This window comes from Salmo trutta, chromosome 36 (assembly GCF_901001165.1).
Source record: "Salmo trutta chromosome 36, fSalTru1.1, whole genome shotgun sequence".
In the NCBI taxonomy this organism is placed as follows: Eukaryota; Metazoa; Chordata; class Actinopteri; order Salmoniformes; family Salmonidae; genus Salmo; species Salmo trutta.
In genome coordinates, this window is record NC_042992.1 from 27,195,185 (window position 1) to 27,212,802 (window position 17,618).

At 44.8% G+C, this 17,618-nt stretch overlaps 1 protein-coding gene across 1 annotated transcript in view; it reads left to right on the forward strand.

Moving 5' to 3' along the window:
* Nucleotides 1-6,007: 6,007 nt before the first annotated feature.
* LOC115175752 (CMP-N-acetylneuraminate-beta-galactosamide-alpha-2,3-sialyltransferase 1) overlaps nucleotides 6,008-17,618 on the forward strand; it is a 33,293-nt gene continuing 21,682 nt past the window's right edge. Inside the window, exon 1 of the mRNA XM_029735230.1 lies at nucleotides 6,008-6,341. The gene's annotated coding sequence lies outside the window, so the exon portion shown is untranslated. The remainder of the gene's footprint in view (nucleotides 6,342-17,618) is intronic.

Below are 17,618 nucleotides of genomic sequence, written 5' to 3' on the forward strand. Positions count from 1 at the left end.
CTAATGTTTTTCAGCCATGGCCTGCAAAGTCACCATTCATCCTTCTGGCGCCTTCTGAGAGCCTATGGGAGCGTTAGAAAATGTCACGTTATGCCAGAGATCCCCTGTTTTGGTTAGAGATGATCAAAAAGGCCAAGAAATAGTCAGAAAGAGCGCTTCCTGTTTGGAATCTTCTCAGGTTTTGGCCTGCCAAATGAGTTCTGTTATACTCAAAGACACCATTCAAACAGTTTTAGAAACTTTAGGGTGTTTTCTATCCAAAGCCAATAATTATATGCATATTCTAGTTACTGGGCAGGAGTAGTAACCAGATTAAATCGGGTACGTTTTTTTATCCGGCCGTGTAAATACTGCCTCCTAGCCCTAACAGGTTAAATTGAGTTCCTCAGTTAGGTGGTTAACTGATTTTTGTCCTCTGACGTCCTTGGGTAGGCAGAGGGATTCTGGAAGGGCATCAAGGAATCTTTGGGTTGTCTGAGAATTTATAGCACGACTTTTGATGCTCCTTGGTTGGGGTCTGAGCAAATTATTTTTTGCAATTGCAAACGTAATAAAATGGTGGTCCGATAGTCCAGGATTATGAGGAAAAATATTAAGATCCACAACATTTATTCCATGGGACAAAACTAGGTCCAGAGTATGACTGTGGCAGTGAGTAGGTCCGGAGACATGTTGGACAAAACCCACTGAGTCGATGATGGCTCCGAAAGCCTTTTGGAGTGGGTCTGTGGACTTTTCCATGTGAATATTAAAGTCACCAAAAATTTGAATATTATCTGCTATGACTACAAGTGTCACGTCCTGGCCAGTATAAGGGTTAATTGTTATTGTAGTTTGGTCAGGACGTGGCAGAGGGTATTTGTTTTATGTGGTTCAGGCTGGTGGTTTTGTAGTAAGGGCATTTGATGTAGTATTCCGGGGGTTTTTGGGGCACTGTTTGAGATTCATGTATTCTATGTTTAGTCTAGGTAGTCTGTTTCTATGTTGAGTTAATTGGGGTGGACTTCCAATTGAAGGCAGCTGTGTGGTGTTGCCTTTGATTGGAAGTCCTATATTAGTTGGGTGTGGTGTCTGTGGGAGATTGTTCTGTGTTTAGCCTTGTGCCTTGCCAGACTGTTTGTTGATCGTTCGTTCGCTTGTTTGTTAATTTTTGTACGTTCATTCTGAGTTAATAAACGTCAAGATGAGCTTACACATACCTGCTGCGTTTTGGTCCTCCATTACCAACGACAACCGTGACAGAATCTCCCACCAAAAATGGACCAAGCAGCAGAGGAAGGAGCAAGGGGAATTCGGTGAGGACCGGGAACGCTACCGCGACTGGCGTTTAAACCGGAGAGGCAGCCCCAATAATTTTTTTGGGGGGGGGGCACACGGACAGATCGGCGGAGCCGAGGATGGAACCAGAGCTAGTGAGGGGAAAAGTGGAGGAAAGAGAAACAGAGGCTATAAGGGAGTGGATGGGAAAATTGGAGGAGAAAAGGATGAGAGAGCTACTGTGTTGGTGTTTTAGGCACGACATTCGCCCTACAGAGCGTGTCCTAATGTTATCACCTGGAGTAGCGTTTGTTAATAGTCCTGAGGTGCATGCTAGCTGTCTGGTGAAGATAATACCAGCACCACGCACCAGGCATCCAGTTCGTCAGCCCAGTCCGACTCGTCCTGTTCCCGCTCCCCGCACTAGCCTGGAGGTGCGTGTTCCCAAGCCGATACCTCCAGTACCAGCGCCACGCATCGGGCTTTTAGTGCGTCAGCCCAGTCTGACTCGTCCTGTTCCCGCTCCCCGCACTAGCTCTGAGGTGCGTGTTCCCAGGCTGATACGTCCAGTACCAGCACCATGCACCAGGCTTCAAGTGCGTCATCTCAGTCCGACGTCGCTAGAACTGCCCGTCAGTCAACAGTCACCAGAGCTGCCCGCCAGTCAACAGTCACCAGAGCTGCCCGCCAGTCAACAGTCACCAGAGCTGCCCGCCAGTCAACAGTCACCAGAGCTGCCAGCCAGTCAACAGTCACCAGAGCTGCCCGCCAGTCAACAGTCGCCAGAGCTGCCCGCCAGTCAAAAGTCACTAGAGCTGCCCGCCAGTCGTAAGTCGCCATCGCTGCCCGCCAGTCGTAAGTCGCCATCGCTGCCCGCCAGTCGTAAGTCGCCATCGCTGCCCGCCAGTCGTAAGTCGCCAAAGCTGCCCGCCAGTCGTAAGTCGCCAAAGCCGCCCGCCAGTCGTACGTCGCCAGAGCCGCCCGCCAGTCGTACGTCGCCAGAGCCGCCCGCCAGTCAGGAGTCGCCAGAGCCGCCCGCCAGTCAGGAGTCGCCAGAGCCGCCCGCCAGTCAGGAGTCGCCAGAGCCGCCCGCCAGTCAGGAGCCGCCCGCCAGTCAGTGGCCCGACTGCCCTCCGGGTCTGCCGGAGTGGCCCGACTGCCCTCCGGGTCTGCCGGAGTGGCCCGACTGCCCTCCGGGTCTGCCGGAGTGGCCCGACTGCCCTCCGGGTCTGCCGGAGTGGCCCGACTGCCTTCCGGGTCTGCCGGAGTGGCCCGACTGTCTTCCGGGTCTGCCGGAGTGGCCCGACTGTCCTCCGGCCCAGCCCGAGTGGCCCGTCTACCCGGAGCTGCCGGGGTGGGTCGTCTGCCCGGAACTGCCAGAACCAGAGCCACCTCCAGATATAGGTGGGTTGGGGAGGGGGGGTGTAGCACAGTGCCGTCGTTGACGGCAGCCACCCTCCCTTCCCTCCCTTTAGTTTAGGGGGATTTTTTTGTTGTTGTTTGGGGTTTTTGTTACTTTTGAGGTGCTTCCGGGGTTAGCACCTTTAGGGGGGGGGGTACTGTCACGTCCTGGCCAGTATAAGGGTTCATTGTTATTGTAGTTTGGTCAGGACGTGGCAGAGGGTATTTGTTTTATGTGGTTCTGGGTGGTGGTTTTGTAGTAAGGGCATTTGATTTAGTATTCCGGGGTTTTTTTGGGCACTGTTTGAGATTCATGTATTCTATATTTAGTCTAGGTAGTCTGTTTCTATGTTGAGTTAATTGGGGTAGACTTCCAATTGAAGGCAGCTGTGTGGTGATGCCTTTGATTGGAAGTCCTATATTAGTTGGGTGTGTTTGTCTGTGTGTTTGTGGGAGATTGTTCTGTGTTTAGCCTTGTGCCTTGCCAGACTGTTTGTTGATCGTTCGTTCACTTGTTTGTTAATTTTTGTACGTTCATTCTGAGTTAATAAACGTCAAGATGAGCTTACACATACCTGCTGCGTTTTGGTCCTCCATTACCAACGACAACCGTGACAACAAGGTCCGATAGGAATTCAGGGAACTCAGTGAGGAACGCTGTATATGACCCAGGAGGCCTGTAAACAGTAGCTATAAAAAGTGATTGAGTAGGCTGCATAGATTTCAAGACTAGAAGCTCAAAAGACGAAAACGTCGGGGGGGGGGGGGGTTTGTAAATTGAAATTTGCTATCGTAAATGTTAGCAACACCTCCGCCTTTGCGGGATGCGCGGGGGATATGGTCACTAGTGTAACCAGGAGGTGAGACCTCATTTAACACAGTAAATTCATCAGGCTTAAGCCAAGTTTCAGTCAGGCCAATCACATCAAGATTATGATCAGTGATTATTTCATTGACTATAACTGCCTTGGAAGTGAGGGATCTAACATTAAGTAGCCCTATTTTGAGATGTGAGGTATCACAATCTCTTTCAATAATGGCAGGAAGGGAGGAGGTCTTTATTCTAGTGAGATTGCTAAGGCGAACACTGCCATGTTTTGTTTTGCCCAACCTAGGTCGAGGCACAGACACGGTCTCAATGGGGATAGCTGAGCTGACTACACTGACTGTGCTAGTGGCAGACTCCACTAAGCTGGCAGGCTGGCTAACAGCCTGCTGCCTGGCCTGCACCCTATTTCATTGTGGAGCTAAGGGAGTTAGAGCCCTGTCTATGTTCGTAGATAAGATGAGAGCACCCCTCCAGCTAGGATGGAGTCCGTCACTCCTCAACAGGACAGGCTTGGTCCTGTTTGTGGGTGAGTCCCAGAAAGAGGGACAATTATCTACAAATTCTATCTTTTGGGAGGGGCAGAAAACAGTTTTCAACCAGCGATTGAGTTGTGAGACTCTGCTGTAGAGCTCATCATGATGTTGGGGCAGTGATGGGAGAGGGAGTGATGATGTTCAAATGTTCAAACCCATTCCACAGTTCAACGAGGTCACTACACATCAATCATGACAGCTTTAATGCAAACACATGCTTTACCCTAAACAGAAGTATCAAATGTTCAAACACATTCCACAGTTCAACAAGGTCACTACACATCAATCACCTTGACAGCTTTAATGTAAACACCGGCTTTAACATAAACAGATGCACTATCAGGTTACACAAACACTTCTGGACAGGATGTACATATATGGGCATAACCACGTGACCCATAAAATACCTCATCAATCACTTTTTGACCAGTGCCGAATTCTCTCTGACAGTATTGAGGTCAGTCCTGGAGCAATTAGGGTTAAATGCCTTGCTCAAGGGCACGTGGACACGGTTACTGGTCCAACGCTCTTAACTGCTGGACTACCTACCGCCCCCTCATGACAGCCCCACTTCCCTCACACTTCTCAGATCAAGAGTTAACACCTGGCACACTTTTTTTTCAGTGCCGAGAAAAGTATTGTAGTGGAGTTATCAATTATGTAGTATAATATAGAAATCATGAACAAAGTAGCCTGCCTACACAATTGCAAAACACGTGAAATATTGCCAGCCTAGTTTGAATGGAATATTGCAGCAAGCGCAAGCAGCTCTAAACTGTCACATGGATCAGCTCACAGAATGTCAACATCGGTAACCGGTAGTGTAGTAAAGAAGTTTCAATCTATGATATCTACCAATAAATGTTTATTAAGGCAACAATGGGTATGCATTGTCTGCTCTACTGGCAGAGCGGCAGCGCTACATTAGCAAAATCAGGCAGGGTAATTCATATACTATTTGTTATGTTTATGGGAAAACAAAACTGTGGGGGGTCACACATTTTATCTGGGGGGTCCATGTCCAGCTTTGCCACCCTGTAGAGCCTGGCCCTACAGTGTACATGAGGCTCTGGGCCTACAGTCTACATGTGATGGCAGAGTTTGCAAAACAAATGCCCCCACGATTGACACAAATCAGGGTTGGGCAACTTTGATGGGGCTAAGGCCAAAAAATAACGGAAATCATCATGAATGGCTGCAGTGGCTCTTGGGTCTGTGTACCCACATCCATACCACTAGACTAATTTACCAATCTACAAAAGGGGGAGGCCTGCGGGTCACCTGTTGCCCATCCCTGATACAAATCTACATGATATCATTCTGCCAGATAGGCCTAATTTGCAGTCAACATTTAACTGGGAAGGATTTTTGGGGAAGCATTTAGAAATGTTCATTTAAACAGCGCATTATGAATGAATTGCGCATCGCAAAGATTCAAACAAGACTTCGGACCAAACTTGTTCAATACCTGGTTTGCATACCCATTGTTGCCTTAATAAACATTTATTGGTAGATATCATAGATTGAAACTTCTTTACTACACTACCGGTTACAGGCTGGCAATATTTCACGTGCTTTGCAATTGTGTAGGCAGGCAACTTAGTTCATGATTTCTATATTATACTACATAATTGATAACTCCACTACACTACTTTTATAGGCACTGAAATAAAAGTGTGTATATAAAAAAAGTGTGTATACCTTGTAGGCCTACCCTTACTTTGATGACTTTGCAAATCAAATCAGTTTTCCACGTTGATTCAACGGCATCTTTAAAAACCATTGAAATGACGTTGAAAGATTTTGCCCAGTGGGATAACTAGTATTACAGCTTTGTTTTTAATGATCTAAGTGGTAGCCAAGGCCTACTCATTTCATTTGCTTATGTCAATGTTTCCAACCCATCCTATGATGGCAACCTCCATTATACATACCTCTGTCCAAACCGCTATACCTAAAGCCATGTGGATTGGCGAGGCACAACAGCGCAACGCAAACCCCTTTTGATCCTAGAGCGCCTGATCGCCGCCAGTAGACGAGAAGCGGTCCACTAACCGCTCCATGCGTCGGGAACATATCACTGAATAATAACGGAGTCGCCGCTTCCAGCCCTCCACTTGCAGCAAAACGACCTTTTAGTCGCATAAGGGAGTGAACGTTTCGACGTTAACGGCTCGGTCTTGTAAAATAGCCTACTGTATTTGATTTATAACAGGATGGTTTCCCTTAGCAGCTCCCTGCTTGGATAACGTTACCGCTGTGCTTATCTGATTCTCCGGATAATGGGTCTCCCATTCCTAACAGCGTTCTTGGATTTGAAAGTAAGTATCCACCCACTGAAGCGTTTTGCATGAACAAATATGCATTTTTTTGGTTCTTTGATTTGAACTAATTAGTCACATTATCCGTACAAATAATATATGTTTTTATATATAGCTTAGGCTACTCAATACACAGTAAGGGTAGAGGGCAACTCTCCCATTCATTGTAAGATATTAACAACCAATGTGTTAACTTCAATTTGGAAACTTTTTTTAAACATCTGATCGAATAGGTCTATTGAAAAAAACGTTCAAATACTGTCACCTCATAAACTGTACCCAGGTTAGATATAGCCTAACCATACAGCCATAAATTGAAGCGTACTGATTAGGTGAAATTGTTGCAACAATGTATTTATTTCCTAAACACAATGTAGCCTATACGTGAGGAGTATAACTATCTAGTTAGTAGTATCAGCAGTGCAAAATATATGAACCTTTCTACTGCCTCATTGCTATCTTTTCGAGAACCTTGTGTTCTTGGGCTATAAGCAAAACATGTAAATACAAATTAGAATAATCCAAAAATGGTTTTCAGACATAAATATTTACTAGTATAAAGGTCAGCTGTAACGCTGCATGGCTTAATATCTCTGTAAAATCTCTGACAATATGACCCCCATTAACTCTTAACTGCTCAATGGCACAGTAATGATAGTAAGCACAGACCAACATCTGTTGACTGTATTATCTCTAATGTAGCAGGTTATAATGCTGTTCTCTCTGCATGCTGTCCACACAATACTACATTATGTGGACATCCAAAATGGCACACTATACCATATATATATATGGTATATATAGTGAAGGTCAGTCAATGTGGAACATTTCAAGAAGTTTCTTCAAGTGTTCAAGCTTGCTCCTTTGCTCCCCAGTATCTCTACTTGCACATTCATCTTCTGCACATCTATCACTCCAGTGTTTAAGTAGAGATACTGGGGTGCAAAGGAGCAAAAAATAAATACAAAATATATGGGGATGAGGTAGTTGGATGGGCTATTTACAGATGGGCTATGTACAGGTGCAATGATCTGTGAGCTGCTCTGACAGCTGGTGCTTAAAGTTAGAGAGGGAGATATGAGTCTCCAGTTTCAGTGATTTTTGCAATTCGTTCCAGTTATTGGCAGCAGAGAACTGGAAGGAAAGGCGGCCAAAGGAGGAATTGGCTTTGTGGGTGACCAGTGAAATATACCTGCTGGAGCGCGTGCTATGGGTGTGTGCTGCTATGGTGACCAGTGAGCTGAGATAAGGCAGGGATTTACCTAGCAAAGACTTATAGATGACCTGGAGCCAGTGGGATTGGTGACGAATATGAAGCGAAGGCTAGCCAACGAGAGCATATAGGTCGCAGTGGTGGGTAGTATATGGTGCTTTGGTGACAAAACGGATGACACTGTGAAATACTGCATCCAATTTGCTGAGTAGAGTGTTGAAGGTTATTTTGTAAATTACATCGGCGAAGTCAAGGATCGGTAGGATGGTCAGTTTTACAAGGGTATGTTTGGCAGCATGAGTGAAGGATGCTTTGTTGCGAAATAGGAAGCCGATTCTAGATTTCATTTTGGATTGGAGATGCTTAATGTGAGTCTGGAAGAAGAGTTTACAGTCTAACCAGACACCTAGGTATTTGTAGTTGTCCACATATTCTAAGTCAGAACCGTCCAGAGTAGTGACGCTGGACGGGCGGGCAGGTGCGGGTAGCGATCGGTTGAAGAGCATGCATTTAGTTTTCCTTGCATTTAAGAGCAGTTGGAGACCACGGAAGGAGAGTTGTATGGCATTGAAGCTCGTCTGGAGGTTAGTTAACACAGTGTCCAAAGAAGGGCCAGAAGTATACAGAATGGTGTCGTCTGCGTAGAGGTGGATCAGAGAATCACCAGCAGCAAGAGCGACATCATTGATGTATACAGAGAAAAGAGTCGGCCCAAAAATTGAACCCTGTGGCACCCCCATAAAGACTGCCAGAGGTCCGGACAACAGGCCCCCTGATTTGACACACTGAACTCTGTCTGAGAAGTAGTTGGTGAACCAGGTGAGGCAGTCATTTGAGAAACCAAGGCTGTTGAGTCTGCCGATTAGAATGTGGTGATTGACAGAGTCGAAAGCCTTGGCCAGGTAGATGAATACGGCTGCACAGTAGTCTTTTATCGATGGCGGTTATGATATAGTTTAGGACCTTGAGCGTGGCTAAGGTGCACCCATGACCAGCTCGGAAACCAGATTGCATAGCGGAGAAGATACGGTGGGATTCGAAAAGGTCGGTGATCTGTTTGTTAAATTGGCTTTCGAAGACTTAGAAAGGCAGGAAAGGATAGATATAGATCTGTAACAGTTTGGGTCTAGATTGTCTCCACCTTTGAAGAGGGGGATGACCGCAGTAGCTTTCCAATCTTTGGGGATCTCATACGATATGAAAGAGAGGTTGAACAGGCTAGTAATAGGGGTTGCAACAACTGCGGCGGATAATCTTAGAAAGAGAGGGTCCAGATTGTCTAGCCCGGCTGATTTGTAGGGGATTTTGCAGCTCTTTCAGCGCATCAGCTATCTGGATTTGGGTGAAGGAAAAATGGTGGGGGCTTTGGCAGGCTGCTGTGGAGGGTGCCGGGCAGTTGACCGGGGTAGGGGTAGCCAGGTGCAAAGCATGGCCAGCCGTAGAGAAATGCTTGTTGAAATTCTCAATTATAGTGGATTTATCGGTGGTGACAGTGTTTCCTAGCCTCAGTGCAGTGGGCAGCTGGGAGGAGGGGCTCTTATTCTCCATGGACTTTACAGTGTCCCAGAACTTTTTGGAGTTTATGCTACAGGATGTAAATTTCTGTTTGAAAAAGCTAGCCTTTGCTTTCTTAACTGCTTGTGTATATTGGTTCCTAACTTCCCTAAAAAGTTGCATATCGCGGGGGCAATTCGATGCTTATGCAGTTCGACACAGGATGTTTTTGTGCTGGTCAAGGGCAGTCATTTCTGGAGTGAACAAAGGGCTATATCTGTTCCTGGTTCTACATTTTTTGAACGGGGCATGCTTATTTAAGATGGTGAGGAATGCACTTTTAAAGAATAACCAGGCATCCTCTACTGACGGAATGAGGACAATATCCTTCCAGGGTACCTGGGTCAGATCGATTAGCAAGGCCTGCTCGCTGAAGTGTTTTAGGGAGCGTTTGACAGTGATGAGGGGTGGTCGTTTGACTGCAGACCCATTACCGGCGAAAAGTGATCGATGAGATCCTGGTTGAAGACAGCAGAGGTGTATTTAGGGGGCAGGTTGGTCAGGATGATATCTATGAGGGTGCCTGTGTTTACGGATTTGGGGTTTACCTGGTAGGTGTAACAACATTCGTCGTCTGAAGAAGATGAATCATCGGACCAAAATGCAGCGTGGTAAGTGTTCATGTTTATTTTAATAACTGAACACTAAAACAAAAATAACAAAGAAAATACTGAAACAGTTTCGTAAGGTGCAAACACTAAACAGAAATGAACTACCCACAAAAACCCTTTGGGAAAAGGCTACCTAAGTATGGTTCCCAATCAGAGACAACTACAGACAGCTGTCCCTGATTGAGAACCATACCCGGCCAAAACAAAGAAATACACAAAACATAGAAAAGGGCACATAGAATGCCCACCCTAGTCACACCCTGGCCTAACCAAAATAGAGAACAAAAACCTCTCTATGGCCAGGGCGTGACAGTAGGTTCATTGATCATTTGTGTGAGATTGAGGGCATCTAGCTTAGATGGTAGGAGGGCCGGGGTGTTAAGCATGTCCCAGTTTAGGTCACCTAACAGTACAAGCTCTGAAGATAGATGGGGGGCAATCAATTCACATATGGTGTCCAGGGCACAGCTGGGGGCTGAAGGTGGTCTATAACAAGCGGCAACGGTGAGAGACTTGTTTCTGAAAAGGTGGATTTTTAAAAGTAGAAGCTTGAATTCTTTGGGCACAGACCTGGAAAGTAAGCCTGCAGAGTTCTGTCAATCTCTGCAGTAGATTGCAACTCCGCCCCATTTGGCAGTTCTATCTTCTCGGAAAATGTTATAGTTAGGGATGGAAATGTCAGGATTTTGGTGGCCTTCCTAAGCAAGGATTCGGACACAGCTAGGACATCCGGGTTGGCAGAGTGTGCTAAAGCAGTGAATAAAACAAACTTAGAGAGGAGGCTTCAAATGTTAACATTCACGAAACCAAGGCTTTTATGGTTACAGAAGTCAACAAATGAGAGCGCCTGGGGAATGGGAGTGATGCTGGGGGCTGCAGGGCCTGGGTTAACCTCTACATCACCAGAGGAACAGAGGAGGAGTAGGATAAGGGTACAGCTAAAGGCTATAAGAACTGGTCGTCTAGTGCGTTCGGAACAGAGAGTAAAAGGAGCAGGTTTCTGGGTGCGGAAGAATAGATCCAAGGCATGATGTACAGACAAGGGTATTGTAGGATGTGAATACAGTGGAGGTAAACCTAGGCATTGAGTGACGATGAGAGAGGTTTTGTCTCTAGAGACACCATTTAAACCAGGTGAGGTAATATACAGTTGAAGTCGGAAGTTTACATACACTTAGGTTGGAGTCATTAAAACTTGTTTTTCAACCACTCCACAAATTTCTTGTTAACAAACTATAGTTTTGGCAAGTCGGTTAGGACACCTACTTTGTGCTATTTTTCCAACAATTGTTTACAGACAGATTATTTCACTTATAATTCACTGTATCACAATTCCAGTGGGTCAGAAGTTAACATACATTAAGTTGACTGTGCCTTTAAACAGCTTGGAAAATTCCAGAAAATTATGTCATGGCTTTAGAAGCTTCTGATAGGCTAATTGACATCATTTGAGTCAATTTGAGGTGTACCTGTGGATGTATTTCAAGGCCTACCTTCCAACTCAGTGCCTCTTTACTTGACATCATAGGAAAAATCCAAAGAAATCAGCCAAGACCTCAGGAAAAAAATTGGAGACGTCCACAAGTCTGGTTCATCCTTGGGAGCAATTTCCAAATGCCTGAAGGTACCACGTTCATCTGTACAAACAAAAGTACGCAAGTATAAACACCATGGGACCACGCAGCCGTCATACCGCTCAGGAAGGAGACACGTTTTGTCTCCTCGAGATGAACGTACATTGGTGCTAAATGTGCAAATCAATCCCAGAACAACAGCAAAGTATCTATATCCACAGTAAAACTAGTCCTATATCGAACCTGAAAGGCTGCTCAGCAAGGAAGAAGCCACTGCTCCAAAATCGGCATAAAAATCCAGACTACAGTTTGCAATTAACTGCACATGGGGACAAAGATCATACTTTTTGGAGAAATGTCCTCTGGTCTGATGAAACAAAAATAGAACTGCTTGGCCATAATGACCATCGTTATGTTTGGAGGGAAAATGGGGAGGCTTGCAAGCCAAAGAATACCATCCCAATCAAGAAGCATGGGGGTGGCAGAATCATGTTGTGGGGGTGTTTTGCTGCAGGAGGGACTGGTGCACTTCACAAAATAGATGGCATCACAAGGAAGGAAAATGTAGGATATATTGAAGCAACATCTCAAGACATCAGTCAGGAAGTAAAAGCTTGGTCGCAAATGGGTCTTCCAAATGGACAATGACAATGACCCCAAGCAAACTTCTAAAGTTGTGGCTAATTGGCTTAAGGACAACAAAATGAAGGTATTGGAGCGGCCATCACAAAGCCCTGACCTCAATCCTATAGAAGATTTGTGGGCAGAACTGAAAAAGCATGTGTGAGCAAGGAGGCCTCCAAACCTGACTCAGTTACACCAGCTCTGTCAGGAAGAATGGGTCAAAATTCACCCAACTTATTGTGGGAAGCGTGTGGAAGGCTACCCAAAACGGTTAACCCAAGTTAAACAATTTAAAGGCAATGCTACCAAATACTAATTGAGTGTATGTAAACTTCTGACCCACTGGGAATGTGATGAAAGAAATAAAAGATGAAATAAATCATTCTCTCTACTATTATTCTGACATTTCACATTTTTTAAATAAAGTGGTGGTCCTAACTGACCTAAAACAGGGAATTTTTACTCGGATTAAATGTCATGAATTGTGAAAAACTGAGTTTAATTGTACTTGGCTAAGGTGTATGTAAACTTCCAACTTCAACTGTATATATACTGTGGTGGCTAATTTCCGCATTACCAAATGAGGAGTTACAAACACACCAGTCCGAGTTAAACTACATCTTTAATACTTAAGATACTTTTGCAGAAGTACTTGACCTTCAATAATGCACTCTCTCGAATGAACCAGGAAGGTCATTACACAATGGCTACAGGGATCTTTTATAGCAACGATACACCCCCTTCAACGTACATTGACAAACCACAGATACTTAGTAACAGTTCACAAAGGTTAAGTTTTGTATGACAGATATCCATAAAACACATCAGACAGTAACTGCTATGTCAACAAGGTTCATTGTATAGCCCAGTATCTGGTCCCCCTAGTACCGTCCCTCCCTGGTACGGTATAGAATGAAAACTCAATTTCATCCAATGGCATATATCAATTGTCAACTCTAGATACTCCCATCTCAAGCAAACCCCTTCTTGACCCTACTCCTGGACAGGCTCACTGGGGTGAGTTAGCCTCTAGGCCATATATTATCACAGGATAAGTGTGAGATCTAAGAGAGGACATACAAGGGTCCATTTACTGCCATAATCCTCCCCACAATAAAGAAAAGGAGGGAGTGACTTGCTCACAGACATTGTGGAGACAAGTCATTGGTTCCCCATTAACCACGCCATCCCTTCACATGGTTTAAGAATAAGTAAAGATACATTCTCATGATGACAAATCTGACCTCTCCCCTCTCTGGGCCCCAAGTGTCTGAGCCCCAGCTAAGGTAGACGTGCAACTGAAAATACACCAGAGTCCAATGGACACTTTCTAATGACAAGTACTTCAAATAAGCATATTATACTAATAAAACATCTTAATTATCTATGTTACCCAACTAATTCTGATTCGTCCACGCCAATACACTGCTCAAAAAAATAAAGGGAACACTTAAACAACACAATGTAACTCCAAGTCAATCACACTTCTGTGAAATCAAACTGTCCACTTAGGAAGCAACACTGATTGACAATACATTTCACATGCTGTTGTGCTAATGGAATAGACAACAGGTGGAAATTATAGGCAATTAGCAAGACACCCCCAATAAAGGAGTGGTTCTGCAGGTGGTGACCACAGACCACTTCTCAGTTCCTATGCTTCCTGGCTGATGTTTTGGTCACTTTTGAATGCTGGCGGTGCTTTTACTCTAGTGGTAGCATGAGACGGAGTCTACAACCCACACAAGTGGCTCAGGTAGTGCAGCTCATCCAGGATGGCACATCAATGCGAGCTGTGGCAAGAAGGTTTGCTGTGTCTGTCAGCGTAGTGTCCAGAGCATGGAGGCGCTACCAGGAGACAGGCCAGTACATCAGGCGACGTGGAGGAGGCCGTAGGAGGGCAACAACCCAGCAGCAGGACCGCTACCTCCGCCTTTGTGCAAGGAGGAGCAGGAGGAGCACTGCCAGAGCCCTGCAAAATGACCTCCAGCAGGCCACAAATGTGCATGTGTCTGCTTAAATGGTCAGAAACAGACTCCATGAGGGTGGTATGAGGGCCCAACGTCCACAGGTGGGGGTTGTGCTTACAGCCCAACACCGTGCAGGACGTTTGGCATTTGCCAGAGAACACCAAGATTGGCAAATTCGCCACTGGTGCCCTGTGCTCTTCACAGATGAAAGCAGGTTCACACTGAGCACATGTGACAGACGTGACAGAGTCTGGAGACGCCGTGGAGAACGTTCTGCTGCCTGCAACATCCTCCAGCATGACCGGTTTGGCAGTGGGTCAGTCATGGTGTGGGGTGGCATTTCTTTGGGGGGCCGCACAGCCCTCCATGTGCTTGCCAGAGGTAGCCTGACTGCCATTAGGTACCGAGATGAGATCCTCAGACCCCTTGTGAGACCATATGCTGGTGCGGTTGGCCCTGGGTTCCTCCTAATGCAAGACAATGCTAGACCTCATGTGGCTGGAGTGGGTCAGCAGTTCCTGCAAGAGGAAGGCATTGATGCTATGGACTGGCCCGCCCGTTCCCCAGACCCGAATCCAATTGAGCACATCTGGGACATCATGTCTCGCTCCATCCACCAATGCCACGTTGCACCACAGACTGTCCAGGAGTTGGTGGATGCTTTAGTCCAGGTCTGGGAGGAGATCCCTCAGGAGACCATCCGACACCTCATCAGGAGCATGCCCAGGCGTTGTAGGGAGGTCATACAGGCATGTGGAGGCCACACACACTACTGAGCCTCATTTTGACTTGTTTTAAGGACATTACATCAAAGTTGGATCAGCCTATAATGTGGTTTTCCACTTTAATTTTGAGTGTGACTCCAAATCCAGACCTCCATGGGTTGATAAATTGGATTTCCATTGATTATTTTTGTGTGAATTTGTTGTCAGCACATTCAACTATGTAAAGAAAAAAGTATTTAATAAGATTATTTCATTCATTCAGATCTAGGATGTGTTATTTTAGTGTTCCCTTTATTTTTTGGAGTAGTGTATATAGGCCCATAGGGCTCTGGTGAAAAGCAGTTCACAATATGTAGATGTAGGATCTTAATTTCATCACCCGGTTACAGGAGAACTTTCCTGCAATGCAGGAAATTAAAACGTGTAGTGTATTTGAGCTTTAAAAAGGTTTCTGAAGTTTATAATTTCCACTTTGAAATGTCAGACTTAAATTTTCGTTTATGAAATATGTATCAACCGCTACAAAAATGTCCATTCATTACAATCCACATAATTCACATTTCCTGTTTCTGCAGGATTATTTTCCTGCTGTAGCAAACTGGCTCAAATTAAAAACCTACATCTCTAGGGAAAAGGATGCCATCTGGGATGCATCCAGAGTCTCCCCCCAGACAGCATAACCAGAGTTGTCTCCGTTTTAACCACTCAGAGCAGTCACAGACACTATTTTCCCTCCACAGAGTTTCTCTCAAGAAGAATTCTCTCCGGGCTTTTGGTTCACCCTCTTTTTTTATTTACAGTCTTGGCTCTGTGCCATATCTTTAAATCACAGTATCCTACGTGACATACTCCACATACCAGTTCACCGCCTGGGTCATGAAAACAACAACATATTGATGTGTCATTGTCATCTTTCGCAGAAATCATGGTATGACACAGCAATTGTATATTGTCTCCTTTTGGAATGTTTTTAATAAGTGGTTATAAATTGCTGGTATGTTGAGAGAATTGCCAAATGTCTGTTTTCCTTGGAACTAGGTTTACCAATTTAATCAAAGTGAACCATGTCTCTCAATTATGACTTAATATTACATAACTTCTGTCTCCAAATAAATGAACACGGTGCAGACAGGCAACAGCCAGCTGTCTAAGGAGAGAATGTGTTTAAAAGGCTTTCTACAGCTGCTCTGTTTCAGGAGGGATTGATGCATTATGTAGAACTGTAGATACCACCAGATGTTTTATCCTTTTGTACATCACATTTTATAGATAGTTGCGAGAAATTAGATGTAATGGATGTTTTTTCCTCTCGTTTTGGTGGACAGATATTCTGTCCCTGACTTGTTTCGCGCTATTTATGCATCCCAAATGGCACCCTATTCCCTTTATGATGCACTACTTTTGACCAGTGCCCTATGGGCCCTGGTCAAAAGTAGTAGGCTGGGGTGCCATTTAGGACGCAGTAGGGTGGAACCATTCTTTAGTCATTACTCCCATGTGTGTCATCGGTCATGTGAATAGGCCACAGCTTACATAAAGCTTCTTCCTAAACCTTTTATTCATATATAAGGTCATGTTGACAAGGTCACGCAGACCCGGACCCTGTCTGTTAGATAAAATGAAATACATTTATACTTCCTATTGTAGACTGACTCTGTTTAATAGCACACATGTTAAATGGCAAACCAACTACTGTTCTCCCGCTCCCACAGCCTATCCACACTGACTCTATGTCCATCCACAGGTCTCCACCTACTCAGACAACCTACACTTCTGCTAAAATGATTAGACGTATTATTCCATTACACTGCTGTCCATGGATAATTGATTACCATTACTGTTTTATCTATTTATCCTGCTACTGGCCACTATTTCTCCTGTTTACATGTACACTGAGCGTACCAAACATTAGCAACACCTTCCTAATATTGAGTTGCACCCCTTTTGCCCTCAGATCAGCCTCAGTTCCTCGGGGCATGGACTCCACAAGGTGTTGAAACTGTTCCACAGGAATGCTGGCCCATGTTGACTCCAATGCTTCCCACAATTGTATCAAGTTGGCTGGATGTCGTTTGGGTGGTGGACCATTCTTGATACACAGGGGAAACTTGAGTGTGACAAATTCAGCAGCATTGCAGTTCTTGACACACCAAAAGCGGTACGCCTGGCACCTACTACCATACCCCATTCAAAGGTACTTAAATATTTTGTCTTTCCCATTCACCCTCTGAATGTCACAATCCATGTCTAAAGGCTTAAAAATCATTCTTTAACCTGTCTCCCCTTCATCTACACTGATTGAAGTGGATTTAACAATTGACATCAATAAGGGATCATAGCTTTCACCTAGATTCATCTGTTCAGTCTATGTCATGGAAAGAGCAGGTGTTCCTAATGTTTTGTACACTGTGTATATCCTACTACGTCATTTTGTATGTATAAAACCACTCCAGTAACCCTGCACATTAAATAACGTACTGGTACTAACCTGGATGTATGTGTATTCTTGTGTTTCTTTAACTCTCATCTTGTGTGTCATTTTATTTTTATTATCTACATTTGTAACGAGTGTCGTGTGTGGAGGACCAAGACGCAAACAGGGAAGTGTATACACACAGGGAACACGTATACAATTAACAGAAACGACACTAACAGTTCTGTCAGGTGACAAACACAAAACAGAATATAACTACCCACAATACAAACACACCCCTAATTATAGGACCTTCAATCAGAGGCAACAATAGACAGCTGCCTTCAACTGAAGGCCCCAACACCAATTAACTAAACATAGAAATACAAATGACTAGACAGAACATAGAAATAAACTAACATAGAACAATAACCAAAACCCTGGACTAATAAATCAAATACCCCTCTCTACATGGACACATACACACAACCACCCTGAACCACATAAAACAAATACCCCCCTGCCATGTCCTGACCAAACTAAACACTAACAAATAACACCTTTACAGGTCAGAACGTGACAACATTATTATT